Here is a 23240-nt window from a genome sequence, read left to right on the forward strand (position 1 = left end):
ACTCCAGTTTTCTGACCCCATTTTGGTTGGCTTTTACAACTCTTTGCACTTTACCACTACTAACCAGTGCTAAAATGCATGTGTTCTTCTCTTTAAACATGATAAAATTGGCTTATAACAAATTTGCACATGTATGTTACTTGTAAGTCCTTAGTAAAATGGCAATACATGTACCCAGACTCTGTCAATTAAATGCTACAAGTAGGACCCTAACATTCATTGTACCACTCTCGAAAGTAGACTTTCAAAACATGACTTAGGCCTTACATTGCAGACTGTGTGCAGTTTTAATCTGCCAATTCAACCCAGCAAAGTAAGCCTTTTGCCAAGTAGGAAACTTCCTTTTTAACACATATAAGTCACTCTTAGGGTTTGCCCTGAACAGTTGTTAGACATGCAGTTTTACTTTAATTGTTTTACATGTCCTGTTAGTAGAAAAAACTCTTACATTTGTTTATCACTACAGCACTTCCTACTCATTGCATAGAATAACATAATTAATTAATTAGTGATAACATTTGTTTGGGAACAGGTAGAATTGTGAATTGCACTCTTTAATGGCAAAGATGGATTTTAAGTCACAGCTCTTAAAAAGTCGCTTTTAGAAAATTTGCATTTTCCTATCCATCCAATTTGGTGCCTGCAGCTTATGTCTTGGGTCATATGACTGGGTGTATTTGGCCTTTCTGTATTCCTCTCAGACAATTAGACAAAAGGGGACTAGATGTTGGCAGTTCTGCCATGATGGGAGGGATGGAGCTGGTCTCAGTCCCATTTACATTTTGAAGGATCTGCCTCCAGTACACTTACATCAGTAATTTTTTATTCTAAACCTCTTGGAGCCTGGGCAGGGAAAAGGGGATATTTTCACAACCAGATGCCAGAAGAGCCTAGAAGGTTCTCCCACTTCAAAGACTGTCTGCAGGTATACACATTGGATCCTGAGACCAACTTTCCGCTCACTCCTGCACCTGTTGAGGAGACTCAGAAGGACTGCCTTGTATTTCAGAGGACTATCCTGTTGCTTGAGGCCAGCTCTATACTTCAGAGGTCTGCCCTACTGCTACGAGAGGACTGCTCTGCTGCTTGAAGACAGACTTGTACCATCAGAGGAGTGCCCCTGCTGCGTATTGCCTGCCTTCCTGTTTGAAGCTAGGCTACCAGAGTGACACCAAAGCTAGTTGGCTGACCTCCTGTTTTGAGCTACAGGGACACGAAAGCTCCAACAGCTTGAACCCTGCATCTGGACACTGCCTGAAGTGGGTCCTTCCCTCCAAGTGGTACCCACCCAGGCCTGGACCCTCGAAAGGGGTGTTAAACAGTCAAAATCCAAAACTTGGAACTTAGAAATGTTTCCACTAAAAGTAGTCCGAAAAACATCAGGAGACTGGAACCTACTTATTCGCTGCTCTGTCCGAGGTGCATTGTCAGTCACTGTGATTTCGCAGTCGCTCTTGTTAAGTTCTTCTCCACATTGGCACATCCTTTACATCGCTTCCTCTTTAGAAGGGTATGTACCTTTGTGGAGCCCTCATCAGTTAGAGCCTGCAGCTTTCCAAACAAGTGTCAAAGCCCAAATATAGAAGTCTACAGCACAACTACGTACTGTGGCTTCCTGGCAACAGCTCCTCATCAGACACTGATAGCTACCTTGCCCGATGAACTTATTTTTCTTAATAAATTCTTCTCTTTGAGTCTGAATGTAAGCCGAGACTGGGCCCAAACCTCCTCGAGGATACACACAATGCAACATCGGCTTCCGCCATAACTTTTTACTTTGCCCTGTTCTCATGCAACAAGATGCCAGGTGTTGAGTTTTTAGCTGCTATTTATTAATAAAAACATTAACAATTCATAACTCTGGTTCTATTGTTTGTATTTTTGTTGTTTTGGTCTCAAATTATTTATTAAGATTTACTCTATTTTTCCAAGTTGTGATTGTTCTTCTGTTGTGTTTTCAATCTATAACGGTGTGTGTGCTGCATAAATACCTAACACAGTACATCTAAGTTAAGCCTGATTGCTTGTGTGTCAAGATACCAGAGAGTTAAGCACAGGTCAATTTAGGGACTTTTGTCACTTACCTGGACAAGGATTCTGATTTTTACTCTTAAAAGGTTTCCACCACCTAAATTAAAAGCACAATTTATAACACCCTCCAATCACTTTTTGAGGAAAGGACTAGTTTTGACTAAGGACATGGCTTATCTGCCACCAGAGAACAGAGGATTTTGCTGTATAAAAAGAGGGGCCCCAATTGTAAAGGGACAGACTTTTCAAGTTTGGTTAAGCTGGATTTTAAATTATAGTTTGGCAAATGCCACTTTTAGAAGGTATATGTTTACTACTTTAGCCATTAGGGGCGCGATGTAGGTAATTCTTATTTACCACTTTTTAAATACCAAATTTTACCGATTCGGTATTTAAGAAGTGGTAAATATGAAGGGGGGAGATGTAGGTATTACCGAATCTGTAAATACCAAGGGCCAGATGTAGGTAAATCATATTTACCGACTCTTAAATACCGAATTTTACCGATTCGGTATTTAAGAGTCGGTAAATATGAAGTACCGAGATGTAGGTAAATCCAGATGTGGATTTACCGATTCTTTAAAAGTCGTTATTTACCGATTCGGTAAATACCGACCGGTAATGCTCCATTCATTCCTATGGGCTTTGAAGCCCATAGGAATGAATGGGGCATTACCGGTCGGTATTTACCGATCGGTAAATACCGATTTTTGGCAAGGGTGCAGAGGGTGTCACTTTGACACCCTCTAGCACCCCCAAAAAAGGTTCGGGGGCCATATGGCAGGCATACCTGCCCTAAGGCAGGTCTGCCTGTCATATGGCACAGGTGTGCATGCACACATGTGCATGCACACCTGAATCGGTATTTCACCATCAAATTGAATTTGATGGTAAAATACCGATTTCTTAGGCCTTGTGGGACTCATAAGAGTCCCACCTACATATCGATTTTACAGATTCTGTAAATATACCGGTCGGTAAATTTACCGACCGGTATATTTACAGATTCGGTAAAATTACCGATCGGTAAATTTACCGAACGGTAAATTTACCGATTCTGCCCCCTACATCTCAAATTCCTTTTAGCGGTCGGTAACGGCCGAATTCGGCCGTTACCGAACGGTAAAACCCTACCTACATCTGGCCCCAAATCTTTAAGATTCGGTATTTACCGAATCTGGAAATACCGAATCGGTATTTCCTATTGATTCCTATGGGCTGTGAAGCCCATAGGAATCAATGGGCAATACCGATTCTGTAATTACAGAATCGGTAAATACCGATTTTAGCAAGGGTGCAGGGGGTGTCACTTTGACACCCTCTGGCACCCCAAAAATAGGCATGTGCGCCATGTGGAACACAGACATGCCCTAAGGGCATGTCTGTCTGTCACATGGCTAGGTGTGCATGCACACATGTGCATGTACACCTGAATTCGGTATTTTAACACCCAATTGGATTGGGTGTAAAAATACCGAATCTGAAAGGCCTGCGGCACTCAAAGATGTGCTACCTACATATGCTTTTACAGACTCGGTATTTTTACCGAGTCTGTATTTACCGATTCGGTAATTTTACCGAATCTGTAAATACAGATTCGGTAAAATACCGATTCTGTAAAGCATGCTCCTACATCTCAAAATCCAATTACCGGTCGGTAACGGCCGAATTCGGCCGTTACCGACCGGTAATTGGCCACCTACATCTGGCCCTTGGTGTCTGGTGCTGGTTGCCTGTTTCTGTTCAGTCTGAGTGGGCAACAACTGAGCTTTGTGTATTGTCTCCAGACAGCCACACACAAAAGGAGCTTAGGTGTGTCCTGATTGGCCTTCCTGGGAGATTGGAAGGAGGAGCTGGGCACAGCCTCACACTTACACCTGAATAGACTGTCTTCTATTCACATACACAGGACTGCATACTACCCTGTAGTGAGTCTGGAGCCAGGGCAGGAAGGGAGGATCTCTGTGTACTTCAAAGCTTTCTTTGAAGTCTTCCCCACTTCAAAGGCACAACTGGGTATAAGTAGTAAACCCCTGACACCATGACTTTAGTACACTTCTGGACCTGTGACCACTTTGTCAGAAGCAGTCAAAGAACTGCTGTGTTGCTGAAAGGACTGTCACTCTACTGGACTGCTGATTTTCTGGACTCCTGCCTTGCTGTGCTCATGCCTTGCTGAGCTGACCTGGTGCCCGTTGTTCTGCTACCTAGGTTAGAAGGACTTGTGCTGCATCACTTGAACCCAGAGTGACTCCAAGGGCTTGCTGGCTTGACTCCTGTTCTAAGTCTCAGGTACATCAAAGACTTCAACTCATCCTGCTACAGCACCTGGACCAGTGGCAGCTCCTCCGCTAAGGCAGAAAAGCATCACCCCTCTGCTTTCAGCAGTGCAAAGAAGGAGAAATAAAATGATAACAACATAATGTTCAGTACCCGCCGCGACTGCGCTGGACATTGTTTGTTGGAAGTTATGCCCTGCAAAGTAGTGCCAACCCAATTCTGTGACCTTGGAAGTGGGCATAAAGTGCTGCCTCAACCAGAACCCACCCATCCTCATCAGACCCGGTGCATCTTTTCCATTGCGTGAGTCGGAACCAGAGCATCTTTGTCATTGGGCTGGGCGGACACTGCGCATCTTCTTTGGAACAAGCACATTGCCTTTGGGATTGGTGCATCATCTACTACAGGAGCAACAGCAGCGCATATCATTTAGAAATCCTGCTTCGCACTCCGAACTGATGCATCACCTCAGTTGCGTGGAGAAAGTCAATGCATCTCATCCACTGCATGACTCAAAACCAACACATCGCTTGAGCTGCACCTCAGATCTTCGTCAACGCATCCCTGATCAATGTACTTTTGTTCAGCGGAGCCTAAGTGAGTACCTGTATCCTGACCATGCTCCACCGAGTTCAGCATGAACTTTTGACTTTCCCGATCCAGAGCAACTAGATATCCCATTTAAGTGCTTATTGCTTCCAAGCATGTTTTATTTATAAAATCATACTCTATTTTTCTAACCTAGTATGGAAACTGTTTTGTGGCTGTTTCACTGTTTTACTGTTTGAAGTGTTGGAAAAATACCTTACACATTGCCTCTTAAGTTAAACCTGATAGCTCTGTGCCAAGCTACCAGTGGGTAACCACAGGTTAATTGAGGGTGTGTTGTGACTTACCCTGACTAGGATTGTGGTTCCTGCTTGGACAGTGTACATACCTTGCCAACCAGAAATCCAATTTCTAACACCCTTCTGTTTGCCCTGTGTGGTAACCTTGCTGCCACTGCCCTACTCTCCCTGCTCTCCATTGTTCATGTGTGTGCTCCTGCTGCCTTCATTCTCCCCTCCATAATCCTTTGAGCTGTCACTGTCCTTCCTGCCTGCCCTGTTCTGTCCGTTGGTCTGCCACTGCTCCCTCTTCCTAGCAGGTAAGCCTGCAGCCTCTGTTCCTGCCCCTCCCCCTGCCTTCCATCATCTGAGCCCCTATCTATTCCGTCCTGCCCTCCATGGTATGTTGTGCTGCTGGTACCCCACCTGCCTGTTCTTCATGGTCTGTTGTGCTGTTGCTGGCTCTTCTGCCCTCCTTGCCTGGTCAGCTTGTTGCTGACAGTGTCCGTTTCCCCCACCTGCTGTGGTCGGTGTCCAGCCCCCACCCTCTCCCTTCTGCCCTGCATGGTCCTTTGCCATTCCCCAGTACCCTCCCTCTTGCCCACCAAGGTTCGGTGAGTTGCTAGTCACCCTTTTGCCTGTCATATGTGCTCCATTGTTCTCCCACTGCCTCTCCCACCTGCTCTGCATACTCAGTTTGGTGCTTCTGGCCCGGACTACCTACCATCTTTCCTTGATACTCCACAGCCACTATCCTCTCATTCCTGCACCTCATGGCGTGTTGTTATTCCACTGGCCTTTCCACCAGACTTGCATAATCAGGTTGCTGATCATGCTCCACCCCCACAGTTACTACCCTCCATTGTCTGTGTATGTGCCCCACCCCCACGTCCTTCACTCCATAGTTCATTGAGCTTACCCTTTGTCATCTGTCATCTGTTGTGCTGACACTGCCTCTCCCGTCTACCCTGTGTGCCCTGCTGCCCCACCATGTTATGTTGTGTTGCCAGTGCCCCTCCCTTCCTCCTGCTATGGTCCACTGTGCTGCCACTCTTCCTTCTGCTTGCCCTACTTGGTAAGTTGGGCTATCATTGCCTCACCAACTTGCCATGAGTTATCAGCTTGGTGACCAAGCTCCCTTTTCCCCTGCCCTCCATTTTCCAAGTCTGTGCTTCTATTCTTTCCCTACTGCCTTCATGGTGTTGCAGTTTTACAACTTTGATTGAATCAAGATGGCTTCAGGTGTGTCACACTTTTGTCATAAATAACACTATTAGTGCTATAGTTGTTCATTAGAACACTGTGACAGAGTGCTGCTGCAGTTGGACATCTGTTTTACTCAGTGTTTCAGACTTTATTATCACATGGCTCAGTGGGATTGTGTGAATTCACAGAAAATATGCTCTCATTTTAGCTCCTATAGCACCTTCCATAATCTCTATGAAAAAATCATGGGAGGTAACAGTTTTCTCTCAAACATGATTATTTAAATTACAGCAGAGGATCACCATAAAGCAAGATTAATAAAATCATCATCATCATTTTAACTTTATTTCGTTTTTTTTATGAACCATAAAAGTACATCAAGAAGAAAAAAAAATACATTTGTAACAATCAACTAATACACAGTTACATCCCATTTTATATATATATACAGTAAATCCGTTAGCATGTGGTATCTAGAGTGACGATTAAAATACTGAAACAATAAATACACAGATTAAAAAGTTTAAAACACAATAGAAATCTAGATTTTGGTAGAACAGGCAATCTACCTCCATTGGAGTGCCTTGCTACTACCGAATCATTCTCCGTCTGATTAACCACATTGAAAACAAGAATTTAGCTATAGCAGTAACTATTAATGCATTAGTATCAGTTTTTAATATTCTAAAAAACTCTATATGGTTCCTAATTCCTAGATTCACACATAGCTGTATAATCCATTTCTTCCTGCTAACAGAATAAGCAGGACAGAACAAAACCACGTGCATTAGGGATTCATTTGGATCATCACAACCTGGGCAAGGACGCACTAGACCAGTTTTCCATTTATCGATGTAATAAAATCAGTATTGTTCCAACATGTATTACTTTGCATTTACAATCTGTTATCATACTTTATGTGCTCCTTTTTTGTGCCCCTCAAAAGCAGGATTCCACTACAATGCATTTCAATGAGGACCATGTCCCAGGGTCCTTTCATGCCTGCAACAACATGTTGTCAATGTTGTGGCCAGACAATCAAGGGGGATTCCTTTCTGGAATATACATATATATATACATATATATTTTAACTTTTTTTTTAAGACACATGGACTATGTCCCTATGTTCTGTACTGGCTACCAAAACTTATTGTTCAGGTTGTGATCAGCCAATTAGGAATGATTAATCTCCTCTAAATTGGCCAAGCCAAGAATATCTAGACACCAGCTGTCCATATCTATACATTTTGAGTCTTAATTTTTCCAGAAATTGCTTAACAGATTTACACCAAATCACAAAGTACACATCTTCTGAAGCTCTATCTTCCTGCCAAATGTGGTGCTAAAAAGCAGTTTTTTCCTTATTATTGACTACAATTTCCAAAGGACCCTTTTTCCCAGGCCTTGATTTCTGTATCACCCCAAAACTTTCCAGGTAAGAGGTGAGATGGATGAAGTTGTTTTCTGGATCTTTTTTTAACGATTTGTCAGGCAGCTTCAAAGTTATCAGAGAAACGAAAAAACACTCTTCTTATGGAAACAGAGAAACTCTGACTTAACTAGAACTACACAATTCTGGGCAGTTCTAGTTGGGGAAGCTCGGTCAGTGTTTCCATAGGAAATGCCTTTTTTTTATTTTGGAAATAACTTAAGCACCGTTTGATGAGTCTTCATGAAACTTTCCAAAAAGTGGTTAGTTAGTTCATGAAAAGTTTTAGAGTGATCCATCAAGTGGTGGCTCTGAAAAAAAGGGGGAGGTCCCAAAACACAAAATCTCTATGTTTTTTCCATAGACTCTTCTAAGATTCACTACCGCCAAAACTGCTGAACAGAATTACAATAAACTTGGATATTGATCCAGAAACCGTGCTTTTTGTTATTTGGTGTAAATCTGCTCCGTCATTTTTGAGTAATTAAGCCTCAAAAACGTTGTATATTTCACATTGCGGAGCAGCCAACCGTATTTAAAATAAGATCCTATTGGCTGCCACCACATCAACAACGATGTGGTGGCTGCCATCTTAAGATGTAGGATTCAGTTCTGAGTCCTTGAAAAAATGAAAAATTAGACATAAAGTAGCAGGGTAGGGATTCCAATCCCCCCTAAGCCGGGTGAGGAGTCCCAGAGTGACCCACCACACAGATCCTAAAATATTTGTATCTACTTTTGCTATAAGTACGTGGAGGATCCCCAAATATGCAGCAAATTTACCCTAAAAAAAAAAAGACTACTGCGCTACCCAAACAAAATAGCCCCGGGAGATCCAGGACCTGACAGGTGTAGTGGAATGGGTAGGGTGGCACGTGGCCCCAACCTGGAACCTAACAAAATGCAGAGATCCCCTGGGGCTGAATACTTACAAAAGAGGAAAAGGTGCATGACCCACCTACCCAACCCTATAAAGGCACAGGGGACCCTATTTCACCATGCCCAACATTAAAGGCAAGGGGAGGGAGCATGCAGACCCCCTCTCTCATGCTGAAAAGGCCCTGGGGAGTCCATTCCCTGGGGATATTTCACTAACTGTGTTCTAGGGAGCCCACCTCAGGGACACAGTAGTTCCCGCTGGGTGGGAGCAGACATATGTTTCCCTGCCCATGTTCTTGTGGCTAGGGAGACTCGAACTGCTTCCAACCAGAGGAAGCAAGCAACAACTGCTGCTCCCGTCAGATGGGAGCAAAGCTGGCTCTTAATGCACCCGGGATAGGTGCATGAGGGGAGCTGACAGGGGTCCAGGGGCTTCCCCCACATCCTCCAACATAGTATTTTGTGCGTGCCCCAAGTGGACACTGAGGCACCCATATAAGGTTCTGGAATTGGGATCCCCGGCGCCACTATTGGCTCAGGAGGGGTGCCACATTCCCTCTTCCCTTAAAAAACATAATGGCCCCGGGGGATGGGTACGTCGGGACGTCAATGGCTTGGGGAGGGGTCTGCACACCCATTCCCCTTTATATGTTTTGGTCCCAGGGAAGCGATCCCTCTGGCAACTATTGGCTCTGGGAAGGTGACTGCATGTCAAAATATCAAATCTCTGGTTACCCTAATTGGATTTTCGTTGTTTCAGTGTAATTTTTTTATTAAATCATTCTCTATTTTTACAAAAATGGAGTAGGATTTGTACTCTGCTGTGTTTGTAACTGTTTTGGTACTACTAAATTCTTTACACATGTTCTTAAGTTAACCCCTTGAGTGCTGATGACGGCCCCCATCCTTCATGCCGCACGGTGGGCGTGTGCTGATGACGGCTGGGGGCCGTCATGAACCCGCCCACTTCGAAAAATGCCGCACAGGCACAGAATCATGGCCGCACGCAAGGGGTTAAACCAGTTTACTCTGTGCCATAGCTACCAGGGGTTGAACTCAGGTTAAATTACTGAAAACATTATAGTGACATTATTACCTGTGGTAAATAAAAAATATTGTTTGTTCACACTTTTGTGCCACGACTGTAATTTGGTGACTGAACAATTATTTTTTGACATCCTGAGAGGGTTTTTTTTAATTTGCAGATCTTTGTTCGTGGAGATATATATATACATATATATAAATACAGAACACAAGTGTTTGTGAACTGCTATAGCTTACTACAGAGTTCTGTAGAAGTAAAAAGAGCCATGTTAGGATGTACCTCACCACTTCATAAATAATTAATTTTTGGGGTATTTGCTGGTCAGTGTAAGTCTTCTAAGGAAACAGCATAAAAAGAACAGATAAGAGACTTCATAGCATAAATTACCTACAGCTCTTGCAGGTATCTAACACAGCTACTGACTTAACTGGAGGTCTCATATCACGGGGTGAAATAAACCTTTTGAGCAAAGGCCACTGTTTCTATAATGTACCTAAGAACCATAATACTGCAAACATGATGAGAAACCAAAAATCCTTTGAAGGAAGACAGACTTGCGGAAGACTTTAATAATAATTCTGATATTTATCTGCCAATTTACCTACAAGACTGATTTAAGAAGTTCCACCATCTCAAATCACTGACCTATCATGGAATAAACACCAAAATAAATGTTGATCGAAAAAATTAACTATGTGGTTGTAAAGTACAGGAGTTTAAATGTCATTGATGAAACAACAGTAGATGTACTTGTTCATTCTAAGCCAAGGCCTGGGAGATTTTATATTCTTTACAAAATACACAAACTGAACAATCATGGCTGCCCCATTATCTCTGGCAATGATATATCCCCTGAGAGACTATCTTTATTTATCGACCTGCACCTCCTGCCCATTGTTCAGAAACCTCCATCATTTGTTAATTATACCAGTTACTTCCTTCAGATTATCGAAAAATTAAACATCTTTGACGTTACATCATTATAGACCAACATACCGCAAGAGGATGGTCTTACGGCATTATCTTAAGTTCTTAAAACTGTCTAGGAGAAAGTCATCAACCAAAGTGCTAGCAAACATTGCAAGAGTTAGCCTTAAATCTAACAATTTTACTTCAATGCTAAATGATATCTGCAGATACAAGGAACGTCCATGGGCACTTGGATAGCTTCACCCTTCGAAACTATCATTTTGGGTAAACTAGATTACCATAAACTTGCTACTTCTAGGAACAAACTACTGTTATGGGTAAGCTACAATGATGACGTATTTATAGAATGGAATGCAGGAATTAGAAAATATGATTAATTTACAGTTTATATCAACAGTATCCATCCTAGCATCAAATTCACCAGCAGCAATACTAAACACATGCTTTATCTCTCTTTTCTGGATGTGCTACTCACCGTTTGTAATCAGAAAATGTAGATTTTCCACTGCCTCGTGGACAGGAAAACTAGAATTGATTAAAAACACGGGCCCTTTGCAATCTCCTTTATTGCCACTACTCACAGTGTGGACGCCGATTTTATAATTACATTCCTAACCCAATTAAGCTGCCTGCTTTATGATACACAATATCTACTTTAATGGCCTGTAGAGCATTGACACAAAATAATTAAATAAATGTTTCTAAAGTTGCTGAAAGTAAGCTGCTCCCATATGGCAAGGCTTTCTCAAGAACCACATTCAGACAGTACATGATGTTAGCTTAGCCACAAGCGCTTGGGCTCACCATATTTATAATTGGCACAGATTGTGTGTCCTTCACTAGAACAGATGTTGCAAATCACTACTGTAGAAATTAACATAACTGGTAAATTGCATATGCTTGGGCAGTCTCAAAGTGTCATGAGCAGGGGACATATTGGTGCAACAGCCACACCACCTCAGTCCATGCAGGCATCAGGCAATGCTGACTTCTTCTGATTGGCCTAAGGTTGTATACTTGTGTAACATAATGAAGCTACTGATGGGAATTTGTCTAACTTCTTAAGAAGTGTTGTAATCTTGTACTTTTACTGAAATTATATATTGCATGCATAGTGACTTTTTTCTTTGTGGTTTGCACCAATAAAAGGTTTTGGAGGACATTCAGCCCCTTTGCTGTATGTCTCCGTGCTGCATGTACTATTGATTTGAATCTTGTCATGTAATACATTCTCTCTTTTATCATATGTGCTGACATACTGGCATTTCTTTAGTAGGCTTCTACAACAGCAGCCTCCTTAAAAACCTTAGAACTCTGTAAAGATTCTATAACTCAATAAAAGGCCAGAACCCCAGTCATCTTCCTTCTTTTTAGCTACTAAAACATGGCAATAAATTAACATTGTTAACTCTACAACAGTCTTCACAATTCCTGGTAAGACATCTTCAATATCTTCTGATATTTCGTTGTCAACCATTAATTGACAAGAGAAGCCTCTCCATGAAATTACTTGTCCACTAGCCAGAAGTTCAGCAAATAATGATGAAAAAGAGAGGGAATAAAAAGAGGGATACTATTAGCCTTTTTGTCCTTAATAAAATCCAGACTTTCTGCCCACCAGGCTGTGGAAAATCTACATTTTATGGCAAGACCAGGAGGCTGACAGTCGGCACGGTTACAGCTTTTCAATCAAACAACAAGCCAAATTCTCTACAGGTCTAAAATAAAACCTCCTAAATGTTTCATCACTCGAACAATCTGCACACCTTAACATTTCCTGTACAACACTTCCCATCATAAAGGCTTTTGAGGCAGCTGGTCTCCTCTTACAGAATGTGCTCCAAACACACTTAAATCCACACTTGCTCTTTGCATCACCTTCTTAATTCACCTAGCAAGTGCGGGAGAAGACTCAGGTTTGAAAGGTCTTTTGAATGAAATTAATAACTGTGTCACCCACAACAACCTGACACGCTATGTGTTCCATTCATATTCTTTCACACAACGTACCACACAGATTTTATTTTTCATAAAAAAATGGACAAAAATGTATAAAGAATTTGTTTTTGCCCTCCTAGTCAGATAACAACATACTCCTTATGGTGACAAATCCTACGTGCCGCATCAAGCGCCCTTGCATCGGACACCCTCCTGAATGATACCATACACAACAACTTTTTCAATTTCAGAGATAAATCTCTGACTGACAAGTCACTATTCAACCTGAGCTCTCAATACAAGATATAACTTTTGTGGCATCCCAGACAGAATTATATCTTGATACTGGTGGTTTTGCAGTTCTTATTCTCATTAAAACATATTGACCCACTAATGAACTGTTCACCAGAACATGCCCAGCAACAATTGCTCACTTGTGTACATTAATAGTTCTGTAAGCTCATCCTCCCTCACACATTTCTGATAAATAAATAACCACCCCATCTACATCCACTCAAATAGGATCAAATTCCTCTCTATAACCAACAAACCCATACCTGTCAATCCAGTCTATACAACGTCCTAATACCTGGTGGCCAGGATTCCTTAATTAGAACTGAAGCCTTTTCTGGAAGTCCTGGTAACTCTCAACATTTTCCACACCACTAGGTTCAACTGGACTGTACCCACCGGAATTTATTGAAACATTGGTAAAACAATTTGGAACGACCACAGACAATTTCAGCAGTATTGGAAACCATACCTGTGATCTACAAAGCAGATGTATCACCACAACAGTTTCCTTCCATTCAATCAAATACACCCGAGCAATCATGGAGAAGAGTGGGAACACACAGGGGGAGACCGTCGCCAATCCTGATGGAATTCATCTATCCCTGACGTCTCTGCATCTGGACACCAACTGAAAAATCTTTTCATGTGAGCATTCAGCCTGTTTGAAAACAAATCCACTCCAAAAGGACCCCAAACAGTCTTTATTTGTAACAAAATTGTTCTGTTCAACTTCCAGCAGCTAGAATCTCTGAAACCCATCAAGAACCAATCTGGCACCACATTGCTCAACCCTGGAATGTGCTACGCTTGAACTGATACTTTTCCCATTAGAAAATACTTCCAAAAAACTCTTGCTAAGTCCACTAAATCCTTTGACCACAGACCCTCTAGCTTGTTCACATATTTTACCATGCAACATTGTTATACTTAACAGAGCAGAACACCTCAACTGTTTCTTCATGAAAAATCTAATTGCAAAAGATCCTGGTAGGAACTCTAGGTAATGTAAGTGCATTTTGCTTTCCTCCTCTGTTCAACGACTGTCTGTTGGCACAGCTCCAAAATGTGCACCACAGCCATCTAAACTCGCATCTGACCCTATTTCCAATTTTGGATTCTCCCCAAAACTTGTTCTCCCATTAAAGCCTCCATATTCCTTAATCACAATTTAAGTCCATTTCTCCCTTCCTTGGAAAGAGCTATTTTCTCTGAATACCTCAATCTACTTCTCACATGCATTGTTTTCATTCTCTTAAGTGCCCTATAATTCAAACGTCCAGGAAAAATAGCCTGTATATTTGAAGACAATAGACCTACAACTCGAGCCAACATTCTCAGGGAAATCTGATTTAAATTCAAAACCTTCAGAATCTCCTTCTTTATTCTTTTCAGTTTGCTCTGAAGGTTCTCTAAGGTTCCCATGTTGGGATTGTCAAATATGCATTCTTCAGATCCAAATGAGTCAACCAAGCCCCTGTCTGCAAAATGTCCCTTAGAATATGCATACCTTCCATCTTGAAATGTTGGTAAATTGCCCACCCCTTGAGAATTCTTAAATGTATCACTGGGAGCATTCCTTGATCCTTCCGTGCAAACACTTGCAAGTCCTGCAGTACGCCCACTATTGTATCCTTCTCCAACAATTCTTGAGCCTCCTTCTTTACCAACCTTGTCAAGTCTATGCCCAAATGTATGCATTTGGGAACCCAAAACTGAACCAGTTCCTCTTTGTAATCAATGCGATACCCTTGAACTATTTGCAAAATCCAATGGTCTCCTGATATTTGAATCCAACTGTGATACAATCAAGCAAGTCTGCAGCCCAATTTTAACAGGATTTCAATTGACCTAACCTTACCTGATCCTCGGTTGCGACCATCTCCACATATTCCTGTTCCTCTAAACCTCTGCCTTTGAGGGTAGAATCCAGTCAATTGACTTGAACGTTGGTTCTGTATGCAGGGTCTATATCCCAGAAAAGAAGAATTTCTCATAATTCGCTGTTCTCAGCCGGAGAACCGACCCCTTGTATACTAGGCCCAACCAAAAACACACTCAATAAAGACTTTACTTATGTCTTATTGTGACTTTTGAATTGAAATATGTCCCCTCACATATTTAGATAAATCTTTGATGAAATAATTTCTAAACAAGAGATCTTTCACAACTGGCACTGCCTCATTTGTCAGATCTACTAATTTTGTGTTAATATTGAGAAGGATGGATGGATTATTGCAGATCGAGGAAATGTACTGGACAAAAATAGGGGCCCTTTTAACATCCCGTGTGGAGCCCCTATTGGAAAGACTCTCTGCAATTGAGAATAGACTTGGGAAGGAGGAAGGACTGATAATGCACAGCCTGGGTAGCATTGACGACAAAATAGAGAACTGTGGTCGTACTAAGACTTCAGGAAGGGAGGGAGAAATGGAGGGTGCATCCGGTACGAACCTTATTGCCTCACCCATTGTGGACCATGTTGTGCAATCATTGGGCACTGACAAATCAGGGAGGGAACCTTAGGTAGTGGAAACCCAGACCCTGCAAGGTCAGAGGGGGAACCAAGTAATGTTGATAGGGGAAGGAATAATGCAAAGAAATTGTATCCCCATTTAGATCTACCGTCAGATTGTACGCCTTATGTCGTTGTCCTGCCGGGGTCCCTGAACTGGAATCGGGTGCAATGGAATCTTATGACCAACTCAAAAACAAGACAATACACTGTTTAAATAACAATAAATCACTGCCCCGAGATGTCCATTGTAAGATTCTCTTTGTAAGAAGAGTGAGATGGGTGGGACACAGGCAAAAAAATGGAGCAGGTGATTGCATTGTCGTTAATTTTAAAGACTCAAAGGCAGTGCACTATGTCACCCAAGGTCCCCAGATAGGTTCACGATCAAAAATCCAGGTACAGGATTTAAGTTATTTCTACAGGCCAGCAGATTATAGGTCTAATCATGGGCATTTTGAGACCTATAGGGGGAGGAATGATCAGCTAGGCAGGCTGTGAGGGGGGGGTTGAGGGAGAGAGGAGTGAGTTTCTGGAAAGAGTTGCAGTGGGAGGAAATACACACGACTGCCAGGCAGCACCACAGAGGGAAGGAGGAGGGCCAGTGCTCCCGCTATTCAATAAATATGCTCCACTTGGCGGGGGAAGACACCTCAGCGAAGTGGACTGACTACACGGAGAGTAGTTAGGCCAAGAAAGGGAGTCAAACTCAACATCATTGGCAGGGGAGTATTTGGAATGTGCTTCTCTGAAAGAGAATCAGTTGATCCCTTGCAACCTAAACCTAGCTAGGCTGGAGGTCACCCAAAACAGTAATGGGTCTATTATGCCCATTAGCCCCCTCACACACTGCTATGGGAGCTCTTTCGAGCTAGTATCCTGGAATGTGGCAGGTTTGTCTGCTAAATTCCAAAACCAGGAGTGGCTCGAATACATTAAAATATTCAAAATAATCTGTATGCAGGAAACTTGGGAAGTAGATCACACCAACTTTCATCTAGCTGGGTATAAGTCCTTCAGGGCCCCAGCAAGCAAGTCCACGGCTGGAAGAGCAAGGGGTGGTCTCCTAACGCTGGTAGATTTGGATCTGCAAGGGGTGTGGATTGACCTAAACTGGAACTCGGATTGCATGTTAGGCTTACGGTTTAAAAGTAGGGACCTCAATATAATTCTGGTCAATTTTTACAATGTGGGAGGATATAGAGCAAGAGAGCTGCATGAAAGACTTAGTTTACTGTGAGAGAAGGTCCAGGGTGCAATGGCTCCATTGCCTCTAATAGCTGGGGATTTTAATTGTCACCTGTGCCCAACTCTGATACCCTTCACAGAAGACTGGACCTCATGCAGGGTAGAAGAGGGAGTACACTTCGAGCACACGGTGGAAGGCAGGGTACTGAGCAGGGCGATGAAAGGACATACAATGGAACACTCAATGGAGTTACTGACCATTGAACCTAATAAGCTGGTTAATCCTACCTTCAAAGGGAGCGGTTGCAGCTCATACATTGATTTTATACTAGTGTCCCAACTGTTTAAGAAGTGGCGATTGGGATTTGCAATAGAGTGGAGTGGTTTTAGCGACCACAACCTACTAACACTGTCGGTGGCAGCGACAAACGTTAGTAAGGTTACAAGGAGCGGGGTGGGGACAAATACGGAGAAGGTTACGGATTAAGTCAGGTGCCTGAAATGGTCTAGGCTTGACGGAGAAAGTTTTTATAAGTCCCTCACGGAAGAGGGGAAACAGCTCCTGGAGGTGTGCATAGATATAGCAGTGGAAGGTCCTCCATTAGTAGAGGCATTTGAAGAAATAGGGCGGTTGATAGATGGCCTTATGCAAACGACAGGGCAGGACAAGAGAAGAAATTATTCCAAGTGGTTTGATAGAGGGTTCTCTTTAGCCCAGAGGAATATAAGAGCAGCCCTTAAACATAAGCCAAGGGATAAACAGAGGGTTATGCGCTGCAGACTAATCTACCAGCAGGCAATAAAGCGCCGGAAGAACGTACTCCAAACTCAAACGTGGGAGGACCTGAGAGGAGCTGCTGAACGGAAAGACCTGTCCACCTTCTAGAAGATAGTTAATAACCCTTGCTTCCAAGTGACAAATAGCCCGCAGATAGCGTTTAATGTGCTTCCTAAACAGTGGGTGGAGTACTTCAAAGGGCTCTATAATCGGGGGAACGCTGAGATACAGGAGAATGAGGAGGGTGGGGGGAGGTGGAAGGTGGCGCTAGAATTTACTCTAGAAGATATTATCGCGGGTATCCTGACCTAACTCGAAATAAGGCACCGGGACCAGATGGGATCCCTCCGGATCTTTTCCTAAGCAAGGTGAACCTATGGGTGCCAGTCCTAACAAGAGTAATAAATGCTGCCATAGCCTCAGAGCTCTCGTGCTCATGATCAACGGCCATAATAGTCCCCATCTTTAAAAAGGGGAATAGAGATAGCCCCAAATGCTACTGTCCTATCTCTTTGATAGACGTGACTGCTAAGGTGCTGGGTCGAGTCGTCTTAAATCGCCTGATGAGTTGGGCCGAGGACCATCACATCCTTACTGATGTTCAGTACGGATTTAGGGCCAATAGATCAATGACAGACCAATGCTTAAACCTATATTTATTAGTGGCGAAATATACAATGCCCAATAATCAAGCGGTTTACCTAGCCTTTATGGATCTGGCCACAGCTTTCGACAGTATGAACAGGGAAAAGTTGTGGGCCTTAATGTCTAGCTTAGGGCGGACCAAGATCTTATTAAGATCCTGAGAGCTTTGCATTGGAATACATCGGCCAATGTTAGGTACAACTTGGATGGCAGTAATATCGAGCATTTCATTTGCACTAGAGGGGTAAGACAGGGGTGTATTTTGGCCCCGTTCCTGTTTTCCCTGTATATTAATGGCCTGGAAGAATCACTAAAAAGCTTAAAAGTGGACTCACCCAAAGTAGGTAGTAGAGCAATCCCTGTCCTGCTCTATGCAGAGGACGCGGTCTTGTTGGCACGCACTCCACTGGGACAACAGCAATTGATAGACGGTTTCATGGATTTTATGACCAGTTTAGATTTATCTGCCAACTTGACCAAGTCGTATGTCATGGAGATGGGGACCAAACCTAGAAAATGTTTTAACTACAGAATAGGTGCATTTAGTTTAGCGAAGGTACAGTCTTACTCTTACCCTGGCATTTTATTTGACAGGGGCTTACATTTTAATTTACTGATTGAGGAACGATGCAACAAGCTAATATCTAGTTCAGGGGCAATAATGAATTTCGGTCACAGACTAGGGCGATGGTCGTGGGAGCAAATGATGACTCTAAATAACTCAATTTGCTCCTCTAAAGCGGTGAATGGGGCAGAACTGTGGGGAATCACCAACGTAGACAAGCTGCAGACAGAGGAGAACAAATATTTGAGAAGGCTCCTCAAAGTCCCACAGTGTGTATCCTCTTACATTATACATGAAGTACTGGGTGGAGCGTTTATAGAAGACAGGGTGGAGAGCAAGCCCCTGCTAGCATAGTCAAAGATCTGGGTCAACCCAGAAGCTAGGCTGACTAAGCAAATAAGTACGGACTGCCTGGGGAGGGATAGGGGAATGAATATCCCGTGGCTGAAGTACATAAAGGGAGCCTTGGAAAGCATCGGATGTAAGGACCTTTTTCTGATGCCGACCGGCATAACAGGTCGGGATTACGTTAGGGTCAAGGAGATGTTTTTCAAATACAAAGCCCTAGCCCGAGATGTTAGGGATGGGGGCAAACAATCAGTCAATGCCTACGGTTTAGTGAGGACCTGTGAAGGAATAGAGCCTTACCTTGCCCTCACACATAATGCCCAGGACAGATTCTTAATCACGCATTTTAGGCTCAACTTTTTACATCACTTATTAGCCGATCTGGCAGGTTTTACGAATTCAGTTGAGTCAAAGGGTCACTGCGGCGGCGATCAATGATCTAATGATCTTCGCAGGATACCCTTCATTTTGTACTACTATGTCCATTTTATTCACTGCCCATGTTTTTTAGTAAGCTTGCTAAAAAGGCCAAATTCAGGCATGCAAATGAGGCCTGTTGCACTTAAAAATGGACCAAAACCCCCTGACCTTACTTTCCGTGACGAACTTCTTAAGGTTAGCAGTAAAACTAAGAGACACTAGAGGGACTTGTTGAGTAAAATACCCCCATAACTCTGATTAATATGTGGGGAGGAGACGGGCCCAATGAATTGTAAGTGTAATAGCCTCTGTATCCTTTTTAAATTGTACAATACTGTCATTTTTATCTGTACTTTTATGGCGTTAATCTAAAATGCCGAATAAAGAAATTTTGATTGATTGAGTAGGATGTTCCTCCTGCGTTTCACTGAAGTGGTAGTGTTAGCATAAGCTAAAAGACACATGGTGCATTGTAGCCATTGCCTAATTCCTACACATCTAAAGGTTCCTTATTAACATATGCCTCTTCAGCCATATTAAATATTTGTGTTAATGGGCAAATCATGTTAATTATTCTGTCTTGGCACATTCTCGAGCCCTCTTCCAAGTTTTTAAGAGGATCACATCCTTCTTTTCCAATGAACGGCAAAATATTAGCATCGAGCTCTAATGTAATCATCACCGTATTTGCTAAGGAAGGTCTAGGGAACTCTGACTATAAACCTTATTCTTACCTCTTTCAGTGTTTGTTTCCTGAATCAGGATTTCAGATGCTCCTCTACATGAGCTATTGAAGTCCATTCAGAGGAAATAGAAGGTTATTAACATCAGGTCAAACATAAAGGACCTGGTAATACCTCAGGATCCTCATCCTTGCTGTGCCCCAACAGGTGCTTTTTCTTGGATCTCTCATAACCTTGCTCATCTGAATCCAAATCTGATGAACAGCCTAACTCCACCTCCACACTGACAGAGGATTCATCACAATGCACAACAGTTTGTTTATATGCTGTCTTAAAAATGTTTTTTTCTTTTTCTGGGTCTTTTGATTGCCCACCATGTGTGTCCTCAACACTTCTATATCCTGTGTGATATCAGGAACCTTGATCTGCCTCCACAGACATCTCTCTTTTAATCGGGGTCACATTTATTTCAATATTCTCTCTCTTTCTTGAAACCTTATCCTTTTCTCTCTCTAATAAGTTATAACACCTGCTGACCAAAAATGCTCCTTTTCTGACCCTAAACCTCTTGCCTGTAACATCAGATGCAATCTCTTTTTGACTCTATTGCCAACCTCTGAGGAAATGTGTCAATTACTTCTAATACTCTGTCCTCCATAGTAATCTCCTACTCTCTCGGACCTCTTTCCTCAGATATTTTAAGTGAAATATACTTATTATCCATTTTGACTATATCAAAATCGTTTGTGCTAAAAGAACTATTTTTTTTCACCTCTGTCACTCAAACAGCTGATTCCTGTCAATTTCCAAAACCCTCCATGCATGTACCTTTGAACTGTCAAAGTTTTGCTCAATTCCTGCCTTCCCAACCATTAAAAATGGCCAACATGATGCTGGAATGAGCTACACATGCATGCATCTAAATATTTGTCCTATTTCTATCTTAATTATTTCCTATCTGGCCATTAGCTCATTTATGGGTAGGATTTCCTGTTTTCAGTTTCTATTTTTGGAAAATTCTGGTGGGGTTTTTTTCACTTTTTTTCAATACCTTAAAAAACAGTGGTTATCAGTGGATGCACATTTTCGCGCCATTAAAAACAGCCGAAACAGTGCTTTTCTGGTGTTTATTGAACATTTTGCTTAGAAATATTGCTTGCTTTCTGCACTGATAGTGCATGTGTATACATAGAATGTGTACAGGGTATATGAGGTCCAAATACATTTTTACAAATCAAACTTATTGTAGTACACCATACAATACTTCTTTAGTGAGTCTTTGGTAATGCACACTCTCTCTTTCCTTCCTTTGTAAAAGTTGTAATCTGTGAAAAGGTCCTCTCAACAATGACACTTGAGACTGGCAACGTCAAAACAGCCAGTATACAATTTGCTAACTCTGGCCAATGACATAGCTTTCCATAAACCTATGTATCACAGAAGACGCTCCTCAGAAGACCTGAAGGCGCCTCCCGCAACTCTACTACATCCCAGCTCAACCCAATGCACCCGCACAACGCACCTCTCATGATGCTCCTCACACAAGAAGGTACCACACAAGGGAATTGCAGTGTTTAAACTCATCCCGAGGAGTCAACAGCCTCTGCTTGAGACTCACAAGCAGATAGCATCCCATTAAAGCCCAAAAAACATTTAAATATAGTTCTGAAACAAAAGCAGATAATGCATTATTCCAGTTAAATTACTACTCTTGTAGTTCAAATGATTTTTATTACGAGTTTTAAGAAAGTAAACAATGTACAAACTGAAATAATAGTAAGAATTATATATATGAAGTACATGTAAGTTTGTAAATTGGTGGCGTTACTCAACAATAACAGGTTCCAAATGGTATGATCTATTGCTAGCAGTAAATAAAATAAGCATCTACAAACAGACAGCAGATGATCATCCAAAAACAATACAAATCGAAATAATGCAAATCAAACAATAGTTGGCCTGAAGGTCTGTGAATCGGTTAAGGTTCGAGTAAGTGTATAGATATATGGAGAGGAAGAGCAGTGTTAAGCAAGTGCGGATTCCTTTCCCATGCATGATTTAATATAAGCATATTGTGACCTGGGCATAAGTAGGATTAACCGCATCAGTGCGGCGCATTTTCCCGCTGTGCGCTGAAGTTTTAAAAAACCCGCGGTTCATGACGAGCTCAGCTCGTCATGAGCATACAAGAGGTGTACCTCATGACGAGCTGAGCTCGTCATCAGCGTCGATGTGGTTAAGAGAGAAAAAAACACTCATGAGTGTTAGTGGATGTAAGGGTCATATTGTGAATGGGGATAAACCAGCTAGAACGACTCCAAGAGCATGTCAAGGTGGTTTATTTGTGATGAAATAGGTATCTAACTTGTCACAGATATGTCTGACTGACGATTTCCAAGGTGACTGTTGGAGAGCGATGTTGTCTGCGCCTCTAATATGGATGATCCAATTAATCCAACCTTTGAAGGAGGCTTTGTGCCAGTTATTTAGGACCATTTGTATTGCGGAGGTGAGTGAGAGATACAGTAGTGCTTTATCTGCTTGGTTCTCTATCACAGTGTTAAGAAAACCAGCAACTAAGGAGGAGAATTCTCTTTTAATTGGCAATCAAAAAGATTAGATAAAAACGTGAATACGGTTGGTCAAGCAGGAGCCAGTGCGATAATGCATTATTGCACTGGCTCCTGCTTGAACATGTCGCCACTGAGTGGTTAACGAAGAGGCATGAACGAACAACACCATGCTTAACCAACTGATCACCGATTCGAGTGATCACACTTGTTAATCCGCGCGGATCCCTGCCTAATATCGGTTAACGAGCTAGATAGCTCATTCAGATTTCTGTTCGCCGCCGCACTGCAGGCCTTATGGCTCTTGCAATTGGCAATTACTCAGGCATGTAATCTAATGTCTTGATGATGATCCCGCAATTTTATGTTTGGGATCGAAATGTCATCGACTCCTCGACACCTTAATACAATCATACTCATTATTTAAAATGTTTAATGGTGTCTCTCTATTTATGTTTGCCGAATTGATTAAATATTTTCAAGCATTACGTTTTGCCTGACCCTTTCAGTTTGTCCGTATCGTGCTCGCCGCAAGATTGTGCACTCACTTCATTGTTTGTTCCAATTATGTAATATTAAAAATAGTCCTGTCCGGTTGGACAGCGCAATATAGAGCTAATTGTATTTCTATATGTATTTCTTTTCTCCCATTGCACTTGTGAGGGACCATTG

At 42.3% G+C, this 23240-nt stretch overlaps 1 long non-coding RNA gene across 1 annotated transcript in view; it reads right to left on the reverse strand.

Moving 5' to 3' along the window:
- The window catches only part of LOC144761437 (uncharacterized), a 203312-nt gene that overhangs the window by 88481 nt on the left and 91591 nt on the right, over positions 1-23240 (reverse strand). The gene's annotated exons all lie outside the window — the stretch shown is intronic.

Source organism: Lissotriton helveticus, chromosome 6, assembly GCF_964261635.1.
Source record: "Lissotriton helveticus chromosome 6, aLisHel1.1, whole genome shotgun sequence".
In the NCBI taxonomy this organism is placed as follows: Eukaryota; Metazoa; Chordata; class Amphibia; order Caudata; family Salamandridae; genus Lissotriton; species Lissotriton helveticus.